Genomic DNA, 20,393 nt, shown 5'->3' on the forward strand with positions numbered 1-20,393 from the left:
TGTTTTATAAAACTTTATTTTGTTTGGCATGGAATCGGTTTTAATCTTTGCTATCCAACTAATGTTTTCCGCCTTCCTGGTTTTCTGTTTAAAATTAATCTTAACTTTATTTTCAGGTGAATAAAGTTGGTCCCTTCATCCTCATTGGGATATTTATCTGCTGAAGTCATAAATTACTTCCTTCAATCTCTTCCATTGTTTTGGCTGTTACCTGTTCATTTATTTGCCTGGTTCTCCTTTGGTTTCTTTGTGTTCTCCCTCCTTTGTACAGTAGAAGTCCTAAAATCCGGACTGCTGGGTCTGGATTTATGGATTTTCCAGATTCTTGGGCAGTACTTTTAAACTTCAAATTTAAGGAGGAATAAAAAAGAAATGAGTTTATTAACAAAACTTTTTTTTATATAAAACACAAAGTACAAAAAACATAAATATTCATTCTTTCATTTCTGCATCTGTGGTGTTATCGCATGCATGCACATACAGCCTGCTAAATTTAAATAGTTTGAGAGTTTTTTGAAAAATCCGGATTTTCAGGTGCTCTGGATTTCTGGCATCTGAATTTTTGGATTTTATTGCAATTCCCTTTATTTAAGTTTAACATCATTGTTTCATACCCACATTACACAATCTTAAACTGAAATTTAATTTCACTCATGTGCTAGGATTACTTGTGACCACTAGAGTGAGTTGGAGATGAATGTTGCACCTTGGGTTAGATACAAAAAATGGTTACAGTATGAGGTTGTGAATTATTAATAAAATATTGCTAGTATAGAAGAACCCGAGTTTCTTTATTACTCAAAAGAAACATCACAACTCATAATACGATTACTCTAAGACAGGGTGGCCAAACAGCAGATCACGAGCCACATGAGGACCTTTTTAAAAAGTATTATATTTATAATTTTAAATCATATAACATTAATTATACCATATTCATACAAATATTATATAATTGAGTAAACCTCCTCCCAATCTCCCTCATCCACCCCACTAACACCATCCCTCCTCCCCCTTCCACCTACAAAGAAAGAAGGAAGGAGATCATCACTTAAAAACAACAATAATCAACTTTTTAGCTGCGGAGACCGAGACACCCACCAAAGTGACCGAGAGATTAAATCTTCAAACCAAGAGTTTTTAAATATGGGCTCCATACTCTAACCAAAAAATGATATTTATCCCTCAAATTATACGTTACTTTTTTCTAGAAAAATACAGGATTTCATTTCAATATGCCATCTTTGCATTCCTAAAACTAAATTAGATTTCCAAGTAATAGCCAAACATTTTTTAGAAATGCCCAAAGCTAAACATAAAAATTCAGTCTCAATCCTAAAGCAATCAACAATATCCCCTAATAAAAACAACAATGGATCAAGTGGTAAACTCACTTTTAATACTAGCTCCAAACACAATTTAACTTGTATCCAAAAATTCATAACTTTAGAACAAGTCCAGGTCAAATGAAAGAAAGTACCTAACTCTTGTCCACATCAAAAACACAAATCTGAAGAAATTAATTCAAATTTCTTTAATTTCTGAGGGGTTAAATAGATTTGATGTAAAAAAATTATACTGTACTAATCTATATCTTATATTTATAACCTTAGCCATATTATCCTTACATAAATTTCTCCAAACATTTTCATCTATCTTTCTATTAAATCAAGTTCCCATTTCATTCTTGATTTATGAACATTCAACTTATGCATTTTATTTTGTAATAACTTGTACGCCTCAGAAATAAACTTGTTTGTTTCTTCCTTGGTAAAAAAGAATTCCAAAGCAGATTGTCTAGGTTACTTTAAACTATGACCTAGTTTTCCCAATTAAAAAAGTTTTAACTTGATAGTAACAAAAAAAAGGTATTACTAGGAATTTGAAATTTCTCCTTCATTTGATTAAAAGATAAAAAACTTCCTTGGTTCAAAAGAATCTCCAACTTTTCAAATCCCCAATTGATTTCATATCTTTAAAAACTGATTATTTACAATATTAGTTTGATATAAAGGCATTTCCCTTTTCCACCTATCTCATAATCATTTTTATTCCATGTTTCAATTAAATGTTTCAGAATTGGTGGATCTTTACCAATTAACAATTTTTAATTCAATTCATAAATAAATTCTAACATAGACCTCATCAATTTTATCGAATCTATATTTGCCCTAATAGAAGGTTTATTTAATCAAACATTTCATTAATGAATTTTAATTGATCAGCTTTATAATAATTCTGAAAATATGGAAGTTGTAAACCACCTAATTCAAATTTCCAAGTTAATTTCTCCAAAGAATCCCTTCCATAAAAATGTCCTTAAAATGAAGTTAAGATATTTAAAATTTTTTGGGGGGTACTAAACAAGGAATAGATTTGAAAAATATTGGATCTTGGGAAAACATTCATTTTAATACAATTCACTCTGCCTATTAATGTAATAGGTAAGTCATTCCATCTGATTAGGTCATCTTTAATTTTATTAAATAATGGAACATAATTGAACTTATAAAAATTACCTAAATTTTTATCAATTCTAATACCTAAATATTTAATTGGATTATATGTCCACTTAAATTGAACCACACGTTTACAATGATCATAATCTCCTTCTACTAATGGCATAACTTCACTTTTATCCCATTTAATTTTACAACCAGATACTTCCCCATAATTTGCATGAGGATCTTTGACACATAATGTGCGGCTTGTGATAATATGTTGGATGAGGCAGGAATCGTACGAGCCAGTGCTCACAATGGTAGTTTTAGAGGGCATGGCTTACGATCGCAGCTCTCAAGTATGTGAAGTTTATATTATGAGGATCTTTCGTTAAGCAAGTTTGGCCACCCCTGCAATAAGACATAGGAGCAGAAATGGCTATTCAGCGTATTGAATCTGGCCTGTCATTTAATCATGAGCTGATTTATTTTCCACTCAGCCCCACTGCCGGCCAACAGTCATCTTACTCTACGATTCTTTATTTAACACAATAGCAAATGGACTTTTTTTTACGGCTGACTCCATAACATATTACCCCTGGAACCTATTTTGACTGCACCATATACATTCATTTTCATGACAACTATTTTCATTTTGATCAACCCAATCTATATGTAGATTAAGTTCACCCATGATTAATGCACTTGTCCTTTTGCACAACCCCATTATTTCCTGATTTATAGCTTCTTGGGTGGTACATTGGTGCAGCTGGTGGAGTTACTGCCTCACAGCACCGACAACCCAACTGCAGTCATGTCACCTCATGCTGTGTGTTTGCATTTATTCCCGGTGACATTCTTGGTTTCCTCCCGCCATAGTTATCTCTCCCACAACTCAAAAAAGTGCAGGGAGATTAGTTTAATAGTCTGGTGCAAATTATTCCAGGTCGAGTGGTAGAATTTGAGAGGAGTATGCAGATCTTTAAAGATAATAAAATGAGATTTGTGAAGAAAGTTAATCAGCGCCTTTATTTTCTCAGGAGTTTGCAGAGGTTTGATATGACATGAAAAACCTTGGCAAACTTCCACAGGTATGTAGTGGAAAGTATACTGACTAGTGGGATCATGGCCTGGTATGGGGGAATCAATGCCTCTGAGCATAAAACCCTGCAAAAGGTAATGGATATACTGCCCAGCACATTACAGACAAAATTGTCCCGACCATCGATAAAATTTGCATGGAACTCTGCTGTTGGAAAGCAATAGCAATCATCATGGATTGTTACCACCTATCACACACAATTTATTTCTCACTACTATCATCAGGAAAGAGGTATAGGTGCCACAATACCTGTACCACAAGGTCCAGGAACAGCTACTCCATCATCAGACTCCTCAACAACAAACACAGTCAGAAACTCATTCAAGGACCCTTACTTTGCACATTATTTATTACTGAATATTTATTTTATCTATTGCAGTTTGTTTGCATTTACTTCTTGCTTACATTTCTCTATTTTGCATATACATCTTTTCTTGAGTACAATTTTTTTTGCATCACCGATAAGTAGAAATTCTGCATGGCCCACAGGAAAACGAACCTCAGGGGTGTATGTGATGTCATGTATGTTCTCTGACAATAAATCTGACTTTAAAATTTGATTAGTGTAAAAGGCTGACCCCGAATTACTCAATGACTTTTTCCTATCGTGGAGTCCTTTGCACTATTCCTACTGACATCTTCTTTTCCTGCCTCAAAGTTGTGGTATATCTTCAGAATCCAGATTGTCTCCCACAAGTGAACATCTGTTATTACCAGAGCTACACTAACATATATTCCCTCCCTTAAGCCAGTCAATGTTGGTGGTTGACGTAATAGGTCTGCGACATAAATCATAAGATGTTTGAAGTTAACAGTTTTGGACAAACTGTGGCCTTCGTAGGTGAGTCAATAAATCAAGATCATAGAAAGAACAAGAGGGGAAATGAGAAGAAATTATTTTACACAAAGGGTTGTTATGACCTGGAGTGCACTTGCTCAGAATGATGGAATCAGTTTCCATAGAAACTTCTAAAAAGCAATTGGACAAAGGAACTGATGTGTGGAGCTGAGAGAGAGGAAAAAAAAGCTGAGGAGTGGAATTAAATTGCATAGCAGTTTGAAAGAGACAGCCGCAGTCCAATGAACATCTCTGCAATCTTTGAATCTCCGCTGTGCCATTGCAATGCCATAAGCTCAGGAAAAGTGAAGATGAAGATATGTTCATACACTAACTTGGTTCATAAACAATATCTCTGGACATTTTCACAGTTAGTAAAGGTGGCACAGTCAGATTAGCGGTTAGTGCAACATTACTACAATGCCAGCGACCTGGGTTAGAATCCAGCGCTGTCCGAAAGGAGTTTGTACATTCTCCCTCTGATTGCATGGGTTTCCTACAGTTGCTCTGGTTTCCAACAACATTCCAAAGACATATGGAATTAGTAGGTTAATTGGTCATGGATGTATTTGGGCTGCACAGGTTCATGGGCGGAAAGGTCCTGTTACCCTACTCTATCTCCAAATTTAAAACAAAATACAGTGATTCAAGGCCTGCAGTGCACAGAGAATCCATGACACCTGTATGACAACAGCAACACGAGGTGCACATGGGAGGGTATTCAAACCATAACCCTCTGGGTCAGTGATAATAATGCATCCCTTCCTAACAGGTTGAATACCTTCTATGCATAGTCTGATGAAGAAAACAAGGTGACATTAAAAAAAGCCTCATCTCCTCTGAAGAACAGGCACCTGCATTCCTACGACTGAGGAGAGGAGGATCCTATCCAGGTTGAACTGACGCAAAGCAGTAGGCCCAGATAACATAGCTGGTTGGGTACTGTATGACTGTATGGCCCATCTTCTACATCTCATTGCAGCAGTCCACTGTAACTCATAGGTTTTCAAGGAAACTACCATTATCAAGAAAATGATAGCAGCTGGACAAAATGACTACCACTCAGTAGCACTAATCTCTATGATCATGAAGTGCTTTGAATGGCTAGTGATCGAACACATCAAATTGCACTTTCCAGTGACAAACTAGCAACCATTCCAGGTTGCCTATCTTCCAAGCAAGTCCACGGATTATGTAATAGCCTTGAGCCTCCATTCTGGTAACCCATCAAGGAACAATGCCTCGTACATTGTTCATTGACTTAAGATCGGTGTTTAACATGATACTACATCTGAGGCTGCTGGATAAACTGTCCTCCTTGTGACTCAATCATACCAGTTCCTAAGAAGAGCAGAGTGAGCTGCCTCAATGACTATCACCCAGTAGCACTCACATCAACTGATGAAATGCTTTGAGAAGTTTATGGCCAGAATTAATTCGTACCTAAGGTCTGGATCGACCACAATTCACCTGCTGCCACAATCACTTCACAGCAGATGCAATCTCACCAGCTCACCACACAGCAACACATATATCAGACTGAACTTCATCGACTACAGTACAGCTCAGCTTTCAACACCATTGTTCTCTTAGTACGGGTCAACAAATCTGCAAACCGTGGGCCTCTGCACCCCCACCTCTGGAACTGGATCCTTGACTTCCTCATCGGAAAACCATATTCAGTACGAATCTGAAACAATGTCTTCCCACTGCAGTCAACAGAGGCAGATCCTCTGTCTTAGCCCACTGCTCTACTTGATCTCACCCATGACTGTGTGGCTAAGCACACTTCAAATGCCATCTACAAATTTACCAATGAAACCATGGTTATTGGTAGAATCACAGACGGCAATGGATAAGCATAACTGAGTGAGATAGATCAGCTGGTTGAGTGGGATCAGAACAACAACCTTGGACCCAACGATAGAAAAACAGAGGAATTCATTCTGGAATTCAGGAGGGGGAAATCAGAACACAAACCAGTCCTCATCAAGGGGCAGGGTCGGCATCAGAACAAGTCTAATTCGGGAGAATTAGGGTAACTGCAGTTAGGGGGGTGGAGTGGGGGAAGACATACTGATGTTTTAAAACTCACTCGGGGTGAGGGGTTGCCATACATGCAATGAACCTCCTCCGTTTGCTGCCGTCACATGTCCCCCTCCCTCCAACATAACAAATGTGCGTGCTTATATTGCATGGATGCCAGTGTAACTCTACGTATGCTAGTGGTGTTAGCAGTGTTAGTGCTGTGGGTGGTGGGGGCACAATAACATTTAAGGGGAAATGCCCATGAATGCCCCCCTTTGGTGCCAGCTATGCCAAGAGGTCAGAAGCGGAAAGGGTAAAGAAGAGTCAGGGACATCTCTGATCGAGTTCACAGATTTCTGGTGAGGAGGGTGAGCAGCCAGATGTCATAGTCCACGTGGGGACCACTGACATAGATAGGAGTAGTGATGAGATTCAGAAGAGGAAATATCGGGAGTTAGGAAGCAAGTTAAAAGTAGGACCTCAAGGCTGGTAATCTCGGGATTGCTGCCTGTGCCACACACCCGAGAGGGTAAGAACAAGAAGCAGTGGCAGATTAATGCATGGATAAAGAGTTGGTGTAGGGGTCGGGGTTCAGATTTTTCTTTATTTTCTTTTAAATTTAGACATACAGCACAGTGACAGGCTACTTTGGCTCAGGAGTCCATGCTGCCCAAATTACACCCAATTAACCTACACTCCCGATACGATTCGAATGGTGGGAGGAATCTGGAGCCACGAAGCAAAACCCACACAGACACGTGGAGAATGTACAAACTCCTAAAAGATAGTATGGGAAAATTCGGATCATTGGGATCTCTTCTATGGAAGGGCTACAACTGAACTGGAAAGGAACCAATGAAACCATTGCCAGAGTTTTTGGGGAGGGTTTAAACTAGTTTGGCAGGGAGGTGCGAACCAGAATGTGAGTGCAGAGAATAGGGCAAAAGGTAAAAAGCATGATGCTATGTGTTCTGAGCCAGTATTTTTTTGAAAACAAAATTCAGCCTTACCTGATTTAAATCATGTCAGATGTAATTCATTCTTTTTTTATTTAAATCAAATTTTGGTATTTCAGATATCTGGGACTTTTTGTATCCTAATAATAGAGAAAATTATTTTTTTCCCAAATATGCATTGTCCTTATTCTATAATTGGAATTGATTTCAATGACAAAATCTTGTGAATATCAAGGATTGATATTCACAATTTAAAGTCCTATAATTTTGACTTTAAATTTCACTGACATTCCGTTTGCAAAAAAAAATTGGCATTTTAATTCTACTTTACTCTCAGTTAAGGATTTTTTAAATTTTATGGAAAAACAAATTCAGTTTTTCTTCTCTTCTAATTCCTCCCAAGATGTGTCTAACTTGATTGTATGGGATACAATGGAACCTTATCTGGGAAGGCAAATGATTTCTTATGCAGCTAATATTAAGAATAAGATTAATAAAGAAAGATTGGAATTAATTAATCAGATCAATCAAATCTATTTACAATATGCTTTAGATAAAAATCTGGATTTATATAAGAGAAGAGTCAAACTTAAAACTAAATTTGATCTCCTTTCTACCTACCCAATTGAACAGCAGTTTTGAGGAGTAAGGGTCATTTTTACATTCATGGGGAATAATCCAGTAGGCTGCTAACTTGTTATCTGAAAGGAATGTCAGCTAAGAAACAGATTAAAAAGATTCAAATGTGAGATGGAATGATGACTAATGACCACTTTAAAATAAATGACACTTTTAGAGAATTATATTACAACCTATATACTTCTGAATCTAATAAAGATTTTGTTTTAATGTTGGATTTCCTAGATCATCTAAATTCATCTACACTTTTTCAGAATAGACGTACAAGTTTGGAAGTTCATATTTCTCTGGAGGAAATATTACTAGCAATTTCCTTCTTACAATCTGGTAAATCTCCAGGAACAGATGGATATCCTGCCGAATTTTATAAAATTTTCTCCAAATCGCTTGATTATTCATTTAAATATGGGAAGCTTCCTTTATCTTTTAGCAAGGTTTGTATGTCTCTTATTTTGTAAAAATGGAAGGACCCTACTGAATGATTTTGTGCACAGAATGATTTTATTTACTTAGTGTGGACATGAAGATTTTGTCTAAAATCTTGGCCCACAGAATAGAGAATATTTTCCCATTGGTCACCTCTGAGGATGAAACTGGTTTTGTCAAAAATTGTTATTCATTTTTTTAACATACATAAATTATTAAATATCTTATATTTACCTTCTACTGCCACTGAATGTGTTCTTTCGTTAGATGCTAAAAAGGCATTTGATTGGGTGGAATGGGGCTCTCTATTTGTCATTTTAGAAAAAAAAAATTGACCAGATTATATTAAATGGATTAAATTATATTCATGTCCTAATGCCTCAATTTGGACTAATTTACAGCAATCAATATTTTTAGGCTTTATCGGGATACTCATCAAAGGTATCCTTTAAGAACTTTACTTTATGACCTGATATTAGAACCCCTTGCAAATGCTCTTTGGGAGAGTAGAAATTTAACAGGGATATATAGGAATGGAATCAAACATGAAATGTCATTATATGCAGCTGATCTTTTGCATTTTACATCCAATCCTGAGGTTTCTATACCTAACATTAACTTTATTTACTAATATCAGTCAATTTTATGTCTTTAAATTAAATCTGCATAAAATCAAATTATTATGCTTAAAGAGCTCTTTATCAAGCCATTCTAACTTTGCTTTTAAGATTGTGGAAAATCAATTCAGTTATCTTGGACTTACAGTTACAAGGAGTTATAAACATTTAATCAAGGAAATTCTTTTGGCATTATTTACTCAGATCAAATTATTATTATTGGGATGGTCACCTTTATCTATTACTATGATTGGACATATCAATTCAACTAAAATGAATATTTTACCTAAAGTTTTATTCCTAAATCCTTTTTTTTTAATCTACTGGATTCATTGATTTCTTCTTGCATTTGGCAAGGGAAACATCATTGATTAAATAAAGCTCATCTTCAAAAGTCTAAAAGGAATGGTGGATTGGCACATCCAAATTTTAAATTAAATCATTGAGCGATCAATGTACATAATTTTCTCCTTTTGTTACATTTTGATGGTGATTTTAGGATTTTTTTTCTACCCTTTTCTTTTTGCAAATTGACTGTAATTCGATAATGAGATAAAAGCCAAAATTATGGCACAATTTAGAACATTTTTGGACTTCATTTTTCCCTTGCCAGTCCTATTATATCTAACCATCTTTTTCAAACTTCTTTATTAGTTATAGGTTTTATGGATTGGCATAGACTAGGTATTAAAAGTTTTAAAGATGTTTTATTCGAGATAATTTTGCTTCCTGTGAAAGAACCATTTTTTTTTAGATACTTACAAGTTGGACACACTTTGTTTATTCCAAGCTCTGTGATTTTCCAGAATGCTTGAGGTAAGCATTTTTTATCTTCTTTTTGATTTGCATCTCTCTCATAAAGGCTCTATTACAATTATATATAACAATTTGTTGGATTTAAAACTAACCTTGTTAGTTAAGATCAAGAATGATTGGGAACTCGACATATTTATCACTTTCAGATGAAAATTGGGATACTGTTTTTAATTAAAACTTCAACTACTCCCCTTTCTCCCACTGATGCTGCTCAACTCACTGAGTTCCTCCAGCAATTTGTATTCTTGCCTGTCTGATTTATGATGGACCTTTGCTACATTTAAATTTTATTTATTTTTATATTTAGATGTACAGCACGGTAATAGGCCCTTCTAGCCCATAAGTTCATTCTGCTCAAATATCACAATTAACCTACAAATCTGGCATGTTTTTGAAAGGTGGGAGGAAACTCGAGCACCAGACAATACCCATGCAGACACACGGAGAACATACAAACTCCTTACAGAAAGCACCAGATTTGAACCCCACTGACATAGCATTGCACTAAACGCTATGCTAACCATGCTGTCCCCTTGACCTTTGAAGAATCTATATGTTTAGATCAAGAAAAGATTTCCATTCTCTCTCCAAGGGAAGGTCATTGAAGTTCACAGAACTAAATTAATCATGGTCAATCCCATTTTATGGCAAGGCACATCTTCCTCCTTCAGCACATAGGGATTCACATTGTTGGACATTGGCAATACCTGGCATCGTTTGGCAGAATGGATCCTGGGTGTCAAGTTTTCCCTGCCTCCTTGAACCAGGTAATTCTCCAATCACAGCAGCTGAGCTCAGATACAACAAACATCCCACAGATTCCAGGAATCTTCTGGAAAATGCCGAAATATGGTCAGGAGAGCTGGAACCTCTTGTCAAGAGGTGCAGGAGAGAGTGTAGCAAGATCAAAAGGGCCAGCAGGAAGAAGAGGGCAGCAAGGGGGAATCACCCCACTCAGCAACCATAGCAGAGCCAAGGAGGCAGCAATGGACATGATCTTGATGATTTTATTGACCTTATGAAGGGCAGTACATTGGCGTAGCGGTTAGCACACCTATACAGCACCAGTGATCGGGACTGGGGTTCATATCCCATGCTGTCTGTAAGGAATTTGTAAGTTCTCCAAGTGTCTGAATGGGTTTTCCCCAGTGCTCCGGTTTCCTCCAACTGTTTGAAACGTACTGAAGGTGTAGGTTAATTGGGTCTAAATTGGGCGGCATACACTTGGAGGCCGAAATGGCTTTTTACTGTGCTGTATGTCTCCATTTAAATGTATTAATTTTTAAGAGTTCCTTTTTATGATAGTATGGATGTCCTCACAGTGAGTTGTTAATAAATAAAAAATTTTAATTTTTTAAACATTTTTATTTATAGCACGGTAGAAGCCAATTCCATCCGTTTAAACCCGTGCCGCCCAATTACACCCAACTTAACCTAAAACCCCATACTTTTTTGGAGGGTGGGAGGAAAGCAGAGCTCCCAGAGGAAACCCATGCAGACATGGGGAGGACATGCAAACTCCTTACAGACAACGCTGGATTCAAACCCCAGGGTCGCCGGTGCTGTAATAGTGTCGCACTAACCACTACGCTAACCTTGCCACCCATAGGAGCCTGCAAAACCATATTCGAGAACACCTTCAATAATTACAATCCACTGACCCTGTACTCACTCAACTAAAGCAGAATCTCTGCCATTTCAGAGCAAAACGCTGGACTTGAGAACGGTGAGGAAGATATTTGCGATGATATGCTGAGAACTGATTTTACACACGCACAGCCTTCTTTAATGGTAGCTGCTTCTGAAATTAATGGCAAAAGAGCATCTCAACAAAGATCAATACAAAAATAATTCAGCTTGGCCCATAGTAATGGTATGATCTCTTATTTTTAAATTGGATCTTAGGCCAAAGTTAAAAGATAAATTCCATTGCAGTTGTGTGTATTGATCTAGCTCATGTGATTGCTTAAACAGGAATTGGGCTTTTATAACACATTCTAGAATCCCAGGAAGGCCCAAAATTGTGGCTGTTGGTACATTTTGTTTCAGTATTTGTGTGGAGGGTCCAGTGGGTAAATTACAATCTTTTTCAAAATGTTTCTTTCCTGAAAAGAAATTGGGGACTATGATAGACAACTTAAAGCTGAACACAAAGATAATTTCAGATTTGCTGTATCATATAGGAAGGTGGAGAAACCTTAAATTAACTTTTATTGAATTAAGCATGTTGAATCACATAATGATACTGACACATTGCAACTGACCTCAAAACATTTTGCCGTTGATTTTCATTTGTACTCAGCCTCTCGTGTCAGTGTCCAACAAGAGTTGGCCAGCATTGATGGGTTCCAGTTGCCCTGATACCACTTTTCCATGTTTGCAATGTCCTGGTGAAACCTTTCACCATGTTCGTCACTGACTGCACCAAGATCAGCAGGGAAGATGCAAATGCAGAAAATGAATTTTCAATGACATGTTGCGCTTCATTGCTTTGTCTGCTTGACATAGACTTAAAATATGACAGGAAACCACAAATATAGATTTTATCTAAAAGAGGTATGTGATAGGAAACCTTAAGGTGATTTTTTATGATCAGAACAGCCAAACATTAATGGAATACACACAAAAGTGTTCAGAAGCAAAACCTTCATTGTTCAGTGGTACTGATCTAAAATTCATAGGCTTAATTGAAATTGAATTGGATTATTCACTGCCTTGTGCACTGAAATGCAGTGAAAAGCTTTCTTTTCATGCTATCCAGGCAAGTCAATGCATACTTGAGTACAAAAGGGCATGCAAAAATACTTTATGAGACTGAAATTAAAACATAAGGTCAACCTTAAAAATTTATTCTGCTTCTTCTCCCACAGATGCTGTCTGCCTCTGATGAACGTTTCCAGCATTTTCTATGTTTTGTTTTAGATTTCCAGCATTTGCAGCTTTTATCATTCAACTTTCACTTCCTGTGACTACCTGGGTTTAACCTGGCAGCTGGTAGGTTAATTGTCCTCCTAAATATGTCTTTAGTCCCCAGTATTGTTCAGGTGTTCCCCTACATACAATGGTCTGACTTGGAATTTTTCCAAGTTACAATGGTTTGAATCCATACTTTCAATTTCCAAATTAAATTCATTCTCACGCTTGCAATATGCAGTATGCTACTCTCTCGTGACTCTGGGTGATGGCAGCATCATGCAAGAGTATCATACAGTAGACTTTCTTGTGATGCTGGCTCAACCACTGTGTAAAACGTACGATTTTTTCGACTTAAAATAGGTTTGTTGGAACACAATCCCATCTTAAGTTGAGAAGCACCTGTAGAGGAATCTGGGCCAACTGATAGGAATTGGCATAGAATAGATTAGAGGCGAACTTAATTGGGGAATGGAATAACTGAATGAAATGGCCTCCTGTTACATGGCAAATAGGGGGCTGAAGGGGCAAAAGAACCCTCCCTGGCTTCATCTCCAGACAGCCTCTGTCAGCCCAGAGAATACATCATCCATGGATGACAAAAGCCTTTGACAGGAGTCAACAAGAATCAAGGCATCTTACTTTTGGTGATCATTTTCATCGCTGATTGATGTCATTGTAGAGAAAGAACAACCGAGAAATGATTACATATTCTAGTATTTGACGTCCAAGTGGAGAGAGACATTTCACAGCGATTCTGAAAGTGCTGAAGTAATGGTAAAAATTGACATGTATCAGACTGTGACATGGTCTCAATTATACTTTGTTAAAGAAACTAATTATCATGATCCTTCCACAAAAGATTTGCCTGTCTAGGGCATCATTCACATCCCTTCTAGGAAGTATAAAAATGCTTTAGACACACTGAAGCACCTTCTGACATTAGGAGGTAATTTCACAGAGCAATCCTATTCTCCCACACATTTTTGCTCAAACTTATTCTATCCTGTAGCAATGAAAGAAATTGAGCAGCCACTTTCTGCACAATTCCTGTGAGTTCAAGTCAAGTCAAATCGCACAAGTACAACCCAATGAAACAGTGTTCTATGGTCCTCAGTGCAAAACCCGCTGACACCCAACCAGATGTAACAGACGAATGGACATACAATACAAAATGCGCACTAGTATTCGTATATACAAATAAATAAATAATTATGGTTTAGTAAATATGAACATCTAGGATGGTCAGTTAGAGCAGTTCTTTGGTCGTTCATCATTCTTGCTGCCCACGGGAATCCCTGGATAAGTGGAGAAGGGATACTTTACCTACATACTCACCCAATCTTTCAACTAATTTCCACACCATCTGTGGAAGAATCTGCATCCCCCGTTAGTCTCAGAATCCACAAAACCAGAGTGGATGCAAGTCACTTTCCATTCCCATGGACTCCCTGAGAAGAATGCAGATTTATTGTCAGAGTACATACCTGACATTCACATACAACTCTGAGGTTTCTTTTTCCTGTAGGTGCAGCAGAATTATCTCTTATTGGTAGTGCAAAAAAATAGACCATACACAATGTAAAACCTGTAAATAAGGAACTGTAAACAGATAATAAATGTAAACAAACTGACTGTACATTACAAAGAAATTCAATAAAGAGCACAAATAAAAGGGTCCTTAAATAAGTCCCTGATTGAGTTTGTTGTTGAGGAGTCTGATAGTGGAGGGGTAGCAGCTGTTTCTGAACCTGGTGGTCCAAATCTTGTGGCACCTATACCTCTGTCCTGATGGCACCAGCAAGAATAGAGCATGTGCTTCTCGGTGAGTGTCTTTGATAACTGCTGCAGCCCTCCGACGGCAGTGTTCCCTGTAGATGTACTCAATAGCAGGGAGCGTTTTGCCTGTGATATACTGGGCTGCATGCATTATCTTTTGCAGGGCTTTCTGCTCAGGTGTATTGATGTTCCCATACCAGACCATGATGCAGCCAGTCAGCACACTTTCCACCACACCTCTGTAGAAATTTTCCAGGGTTTCTGGTGTCATACTAAGCCCCTGCAAACTTCTAAGGAAGTTGAGGCACTGATGTGCTTTTTTCATGATGCCATTGGTATGTGGGTCCAGGAAAGATCCTCTGAGATGGTGACTCCCAATAACTTAAATTTGTTCACCCTTTCCACCTGTTCCCTCAGTGATCACTGGATTGTCTACCTCTGGCTTTCCTTTCTTGAAGTCAACAATTAGCTCCTTAGTTTTGATGACATTGAGTATAAGGTAGTTGTTGGTGCACTATTTAGCCAAGTTTTCAATCTCCATCCTGTGTGCTGACTCAACCCCTTCCTTTATACAAACCTCTACATCAACAAATTTTCAGATGGTGTTATTGTTGTACCAAGCCATATAGTTGTAAGTGCAAATTAAGAAGAGCAGGGGGCTAAGAACACAGCCCTATGGTGCTCCAGTACTGATGGAGATTGTGGAGGAGAAGTTCTTACCAACCTTCACTGAATGTGGTCTGGAGGTGAGAAGCAAATTCAAGCTCTTGGAGTTTGCTGATCAGTTCTGAGGGGATGATGGTGTTAAATGCCAAATTGCAGTTGATAAAGAGCATCCTGATGTATACATCTTTGCAGTCTAGGTTTTCATTGTTGACTTCAGGAAAGGAAAGCCAGAGGTATACAATCCAGTGATCATTGGGGGATCAGAGGTAGAGAGAGTGAACAAATTTAAGTTATTGGGAGTCACCATCTCAGAGGATCTTTCCAGAGCTTTATATAGAGCCAGTGAAATGGCATCTCCCGTAGACCTGTTACAACAAAGGGTGAACTGAAATGTATCCACATCACTGCTCAGACTGGAGTTGATCTGCTTCAGCACTAGCCTTTCAAAACCCTTAACCTCTGTTGATGTAAGTGCTACTGGTCGATCGTCATTAAGGCAGGTTACTGCACTCTTCTTGGGCATTGGTATGATTGATGCCTGTTTGAAACAGGTGGACACCACACCCTGCAGGAGTGAGATATTAATTAGACAAAAGCTTTCCATAAATGTAGTGGGCTGTTTTATTACAAGCTCAAAGTAGGAAAAGGAAAAGGGCTGCACAGTTGGTGTAGCAGTTAGCGCAATGCCTTGACAGTCAGCGATTGAGACAGAGGTTCAAATCCCGAACTGTCTATAAGGAATTTGTACTCCTCATGTCTGCGTGGGTTTTCCTTGGGGACTCTGGATTTCTCCCTCCATTTTAAATGCACCTGGGGGGCAGGTTAATTGGGTGTAAATTGGTCGGCACGGACTTGAGGGCTGAAATGGTCTGTTACCATGCTGTATGTCTAAATCTATTAAAAAAAATTAAATACTTGCTACTTGCCCTCTTTCAGTGAAGAATTAATCTCTTATACATGTCATTATCTCTGTTCAGAAATTTACTTCTTCAAAATCCATTCCAAAATCATGACTATTTAAATTCCAGCTGCATATTTACTTCTCTATCTTGAACCTTCAAATAAAGATGAATGGTCATTGGCATCTACTGAAGACTTTATCCAGCAAGTGGTTAGAGTCTGGAATGCACTGTTAGAGATAGTGATAGAGGCATATTCTGTTATATAATTGAAAATGGAACGATACATTTGAATACCTTTGGTGAAGGACAGAATGTGCAGGAGTCTGAGGAATGTTGGGGTCAGGAACTACCATAAATATTCGAGTATCTTTCTTTTGGCTTGGCTTCGCGGACGAAGATTTATGGAGGGGTAATGTCCAAGTCAGCTGCAGGCTCGTTTGTGGCTGACAAGTCCGATGCGGGACAGGCAGACATGGTTGCAGCGGTTGCAAGGGAAAATTGGTTGGTTGGGGTTGGGTTTTTCCTCCTTTATCTTTTGTCAGTGAGGTGGGCTCTGCAGTCTTCTTCAAAGGAGGTTGCTGCCCGTCGAACTGTGAGGTACCGAAATTCGAGCACAAAGTAGGGTCACATTATACACGGGAGTAAAACATTAAAAATTTCTTTCTGCCCTTTTTAACAATAATTAAGATTATCAGTAGCCGCCTACATTGACAGCAGGCTGACAGGGTTGGCGGGGGGAAAGATGGGAATGTGACTTGGGCGCGCGGAGAGACGGCAGCGCGACTTGGGTGGGCGGGCGGAGAATTGGCAGCGTGACTCAGGTGGGCAGAGAGATAGCAGCATGACTCGGGCGGGCAGGCGGAGAGACAGCAGCGCAACTCAGACGGGCGGGCGGGCAGAGAGATGGCAGCACGACTCGGGCGGGAGGGCAGGCGGAGAGACGGCAGAGTGACTCGGGTGGGCAGGCGGAGAGACGGCAGAGTGACTCAGGTGGGCAGGCGAAGAGACGGCAGCACAACTCAGGTGGGGAGAGAGACACCAATGCAAATCGGGCGGGTGAGGGGGGAGAGATGACAACGCAACTCGAATGGGTGAAGGGGGAGTCATATACATGGGGGTAAAAATTTTCCCCCATTTTCCCTTCAAAAATGTGGGGGTTGCATTATACACAAAATGCATTATACACGAATGTTTACAATAATTAGTTTGCTCTGGTATAGAACTTGGTACAGAATTGATGGGCTGAATGGTGTATTTCCATGCTGCAGTCATTCTGCCAAGGGTATGATTTGCTTGCACTCCAGTGTAGCCCTGAGGGAGTTCTAGCTTTGGGTGGTGATCTCTTCAGGTGAAATGTTAAACCATAGCTCTATTTTGAGTTGTTTTATTCCCATTGTTGTGACAAATTTTTAATCCATCATCCTGTGTACAAAGAAATTGGTTACTCTACTTTTAATTTTGGAATAGAGCTGGATGTAAATTGGCTTCTGTGGATCCTAAATTGCAATTGTGACCAACTTCAACATTATGTAATCAACATAATAGCTTTTGGGACGTCTTGGGGCGCGACATAAATGTGTGAGGTTTTTTAAAGTTATGTTTGGATAAATTGTTAACTGGTGATTTGAACATTTACTCATGTTACCCTCCCAAATTTTCTGATGTGATGGGCGATTCTGGTTCAATAAATTCAACTGTCTGTTTCAGTAAACTACTTTTGGAGTTGAAACTACTTGCAATGAACAGGCAGTGCATTAATAAAGCAGTTAAAAATCCAATTACCTCTTTGATATATTCACAAGAAATCCATCATCTGCAAAAGCTCAAGGATATTAAAAGCAAAACAGCTAAATGGGTAATTAAAATAACGTCCATCAGTCCAGTCTGTTGTTTCATTTTGAACTTCTGAGATGGGGATAGTGTACTTTGCATTATACTCTGGGTAGTTCACATCAATAGGCATCAGTCGTGACCATACCTTGAGGTTTTTGACTCCCATCTAAACACCAATCCCACTGGTACATGAACTGCTAATTACTCCTTGTGCACAGATGAGTATTAAAATCTAGGGAGACTGATATGAATGTGGGGATTAATGAAGGATTGGTGTATATCAGTGGTGGAGTAGATGGGATGAAGGGCCATTTTCTATGTAGTTTTGTTCAATGATACAATTACTGGATTTTTCCAAACCACTGTTGCTTATCACCTTGAAGTCACTCATTGATGTCAATGTTACTGATGCTGCTAAAGCTTTTAATCACCACACACTCTCCGCTGCCTTATCCTCCACACTTCATTCACATTCCCTACCTTTCTCTCACCCTCACTTCCATCTTCCTTTTTCCAATCTCTCCCTCCCCATTCCTCCTCCTGTGTCAGCACCAGCTCCATGTGTCTGATGACTGACTCCACTCAAGATGAGGGATGTGATTTAGCGGTGGGTCAGCTTGTTCTATTTCCCTCATCCCCTCACCTCCCACCCTCCTCACATTGCAAATGCTTGAATCTGGAGCAAATAACAATCTCCTTGAAGAATTCAACAGGTGGAACAGCATCAGTGGGAGGAAAATAACTTCTGGGACCCAAAATATTGACAAGTGATGCAGCTCCACCTGCTGAGATTTTCCAACAGATTGTTTTTTTTTTCTAAGGAGGAACAAATAAGACAGGAATAGATAATTCAATATGCCTAGTTAGTCAATAAGATTATGTCTACTGTACCAGATACCATTTATTGTCATGTCATAAAACAGAAATTAAATATTACGCAAAATTGCATTTAGTCTTCCATAAGACAGATAAAAATTCACCATTAACATTGTCTGGCGCCTCCCACAGTCAGAGAAAGAGAAGGAAAAGAGATCCCCCTCAAAGCCACTAAGTGTCCATGGATTTGCCCCCAGCTGTCCCGCAGCCTCTGCAGCCGCACAAGACTCCAGCTCAATTCAAACCATCGGCAAACCAAGCTCAGATCCAAACCTCTGACATGATGAGGAAGCCTTCTGCACCCAGGACCCTTCGGGAGCCCTCCTTCCCTTCAGCATTCTCTTAGTCCCCATTCTAATACCTGGTTCTCAATAGCCAATCTCCACCAGCATGTGGCCTGGTTTGAGTAAAACCACAATGCTGGAGAAGCTCCGCATTGTGTCCTGTACATAGCAAAGAAGGGCTTGAGCCCTACATCAAGGTATGAAAAAATGTTTGGCGTTTGAATAAATGGATAAGGGAGGGAGGAGTGGTCACAAAGGCTGGAAGAAGGGAGGGAGGGAGGGCACAACAGCAAGCAAGGGGGGATGGATGGCTGGGTGGAGTTGACGGGGGAAGAGAAGGGGCGGGGGGGAGGGAGGAAAGCAGATTAAGAAAAACAGGAAAAGTAAATGTTAATGCCATCCACTTGGAATGCGCCCAGACAGAAAATCAGGTGTTGTTCCTCCAATTTGCAGGTGGTCTTGGTGGGATAAAAAAATGAGGCCGTGGACAGACATGTGAGCATTGGAGTGTGATGCAGAGCTAAAATAGTTGGCCACTGCGAGGTCTCTGTCACTGGTGCGGACAGAATGAAGGGCCTCAGCAAAGTGATCTCCCAGTCTGCACCAGTCTCTCCGATGTAGAGAAGACCACCAGGGGTATATTGGATGCAGTAAATCAGTCCTGCTGATTCACATATGAAAATTTGCTTCACTTGAAAACGTCTGTTTGTGGCCCCGAACTGTGGTGACGGGGGAGGTGTGAGCCACAGGGGAAGGTGCTGGGGCGACAAGTGGTGGGGTGGGATGAGGGCACAAGGGAGTCATGGAGGGAGCGGTCCCTATGTGAGGCAGAAAGGAGAGGTGAGAGGAAGATGTATCTGGTAGTGAAATCCTGCTGTAAGTGCTGGAAATTTTGGAGGATAACATGTTGGATGCAGAGGGTGGTAGGATGGCAGGTGAGGACAAGAGGAATCCTGTGTTTGAAGAGTCTGGGAGCAGAGGGGGCCAGGGCTGATGAGCAAGAAATGGAGGAGATGCAGGTGAGGGCTGAGTTGATGGTGGTGGAGGATGCAGTGATACTCCTGACCATTAGAGGGAGTCGGAGACCCATTTTTGGCAGCTTGAGTTGGATTCAAGATGGATGCCTCCACACAGTCTTGAGACTATAGCAAATAAAGTATAGTTATTTTTTTTAAAAAAGAACCAAAGTTTCTTTACTACAATAAAAAGAAGCACCACATGATACCTGGAGTGGAAGAAACACCAGGAATGTGCAGAGTGTACATCAGTTGTTATCA

The 20,393-nt window shown here is 39.4% G+C and overlaps 1 long non-coding RNA gene across 1 annotated transcript in view; it reads right to left on the reverse strand.

Moving 5' to 3' along the window:
- Positions 1-50: 50 nt before the first annotated feature.
- The window catches only part of LOC138760104 (uncharacterized), a 47,222-nt gene continuing 26,879 nt past the window's right edge, over positions 51-20,393 (reverse strand). The window contains exon 3 of the long non-coding RNA XR_011355409.1: positions 51-343. This is a non-coding gene — a long non-coding RNA (uncharacterized lncRNA). The remainder of the gene's footprint in view (positions 344-20,393) is intronic.

The sequence above is a fragment of the Narcine bancroftii genome, chromosome 4 (assembly GCF_036971445.1).
Source record: "Narcine bancroftii isolate sNarBan1 chromosome 4, sNarBan1.hap1, whole genome shotgun sequence".
Taxonomy (NCBI): Eukaryota; Metazoa; Chordata; class Chondrichthyes; order Torpediniformes; family Narcinidae; genus Narcine; species Narcine bancroftii.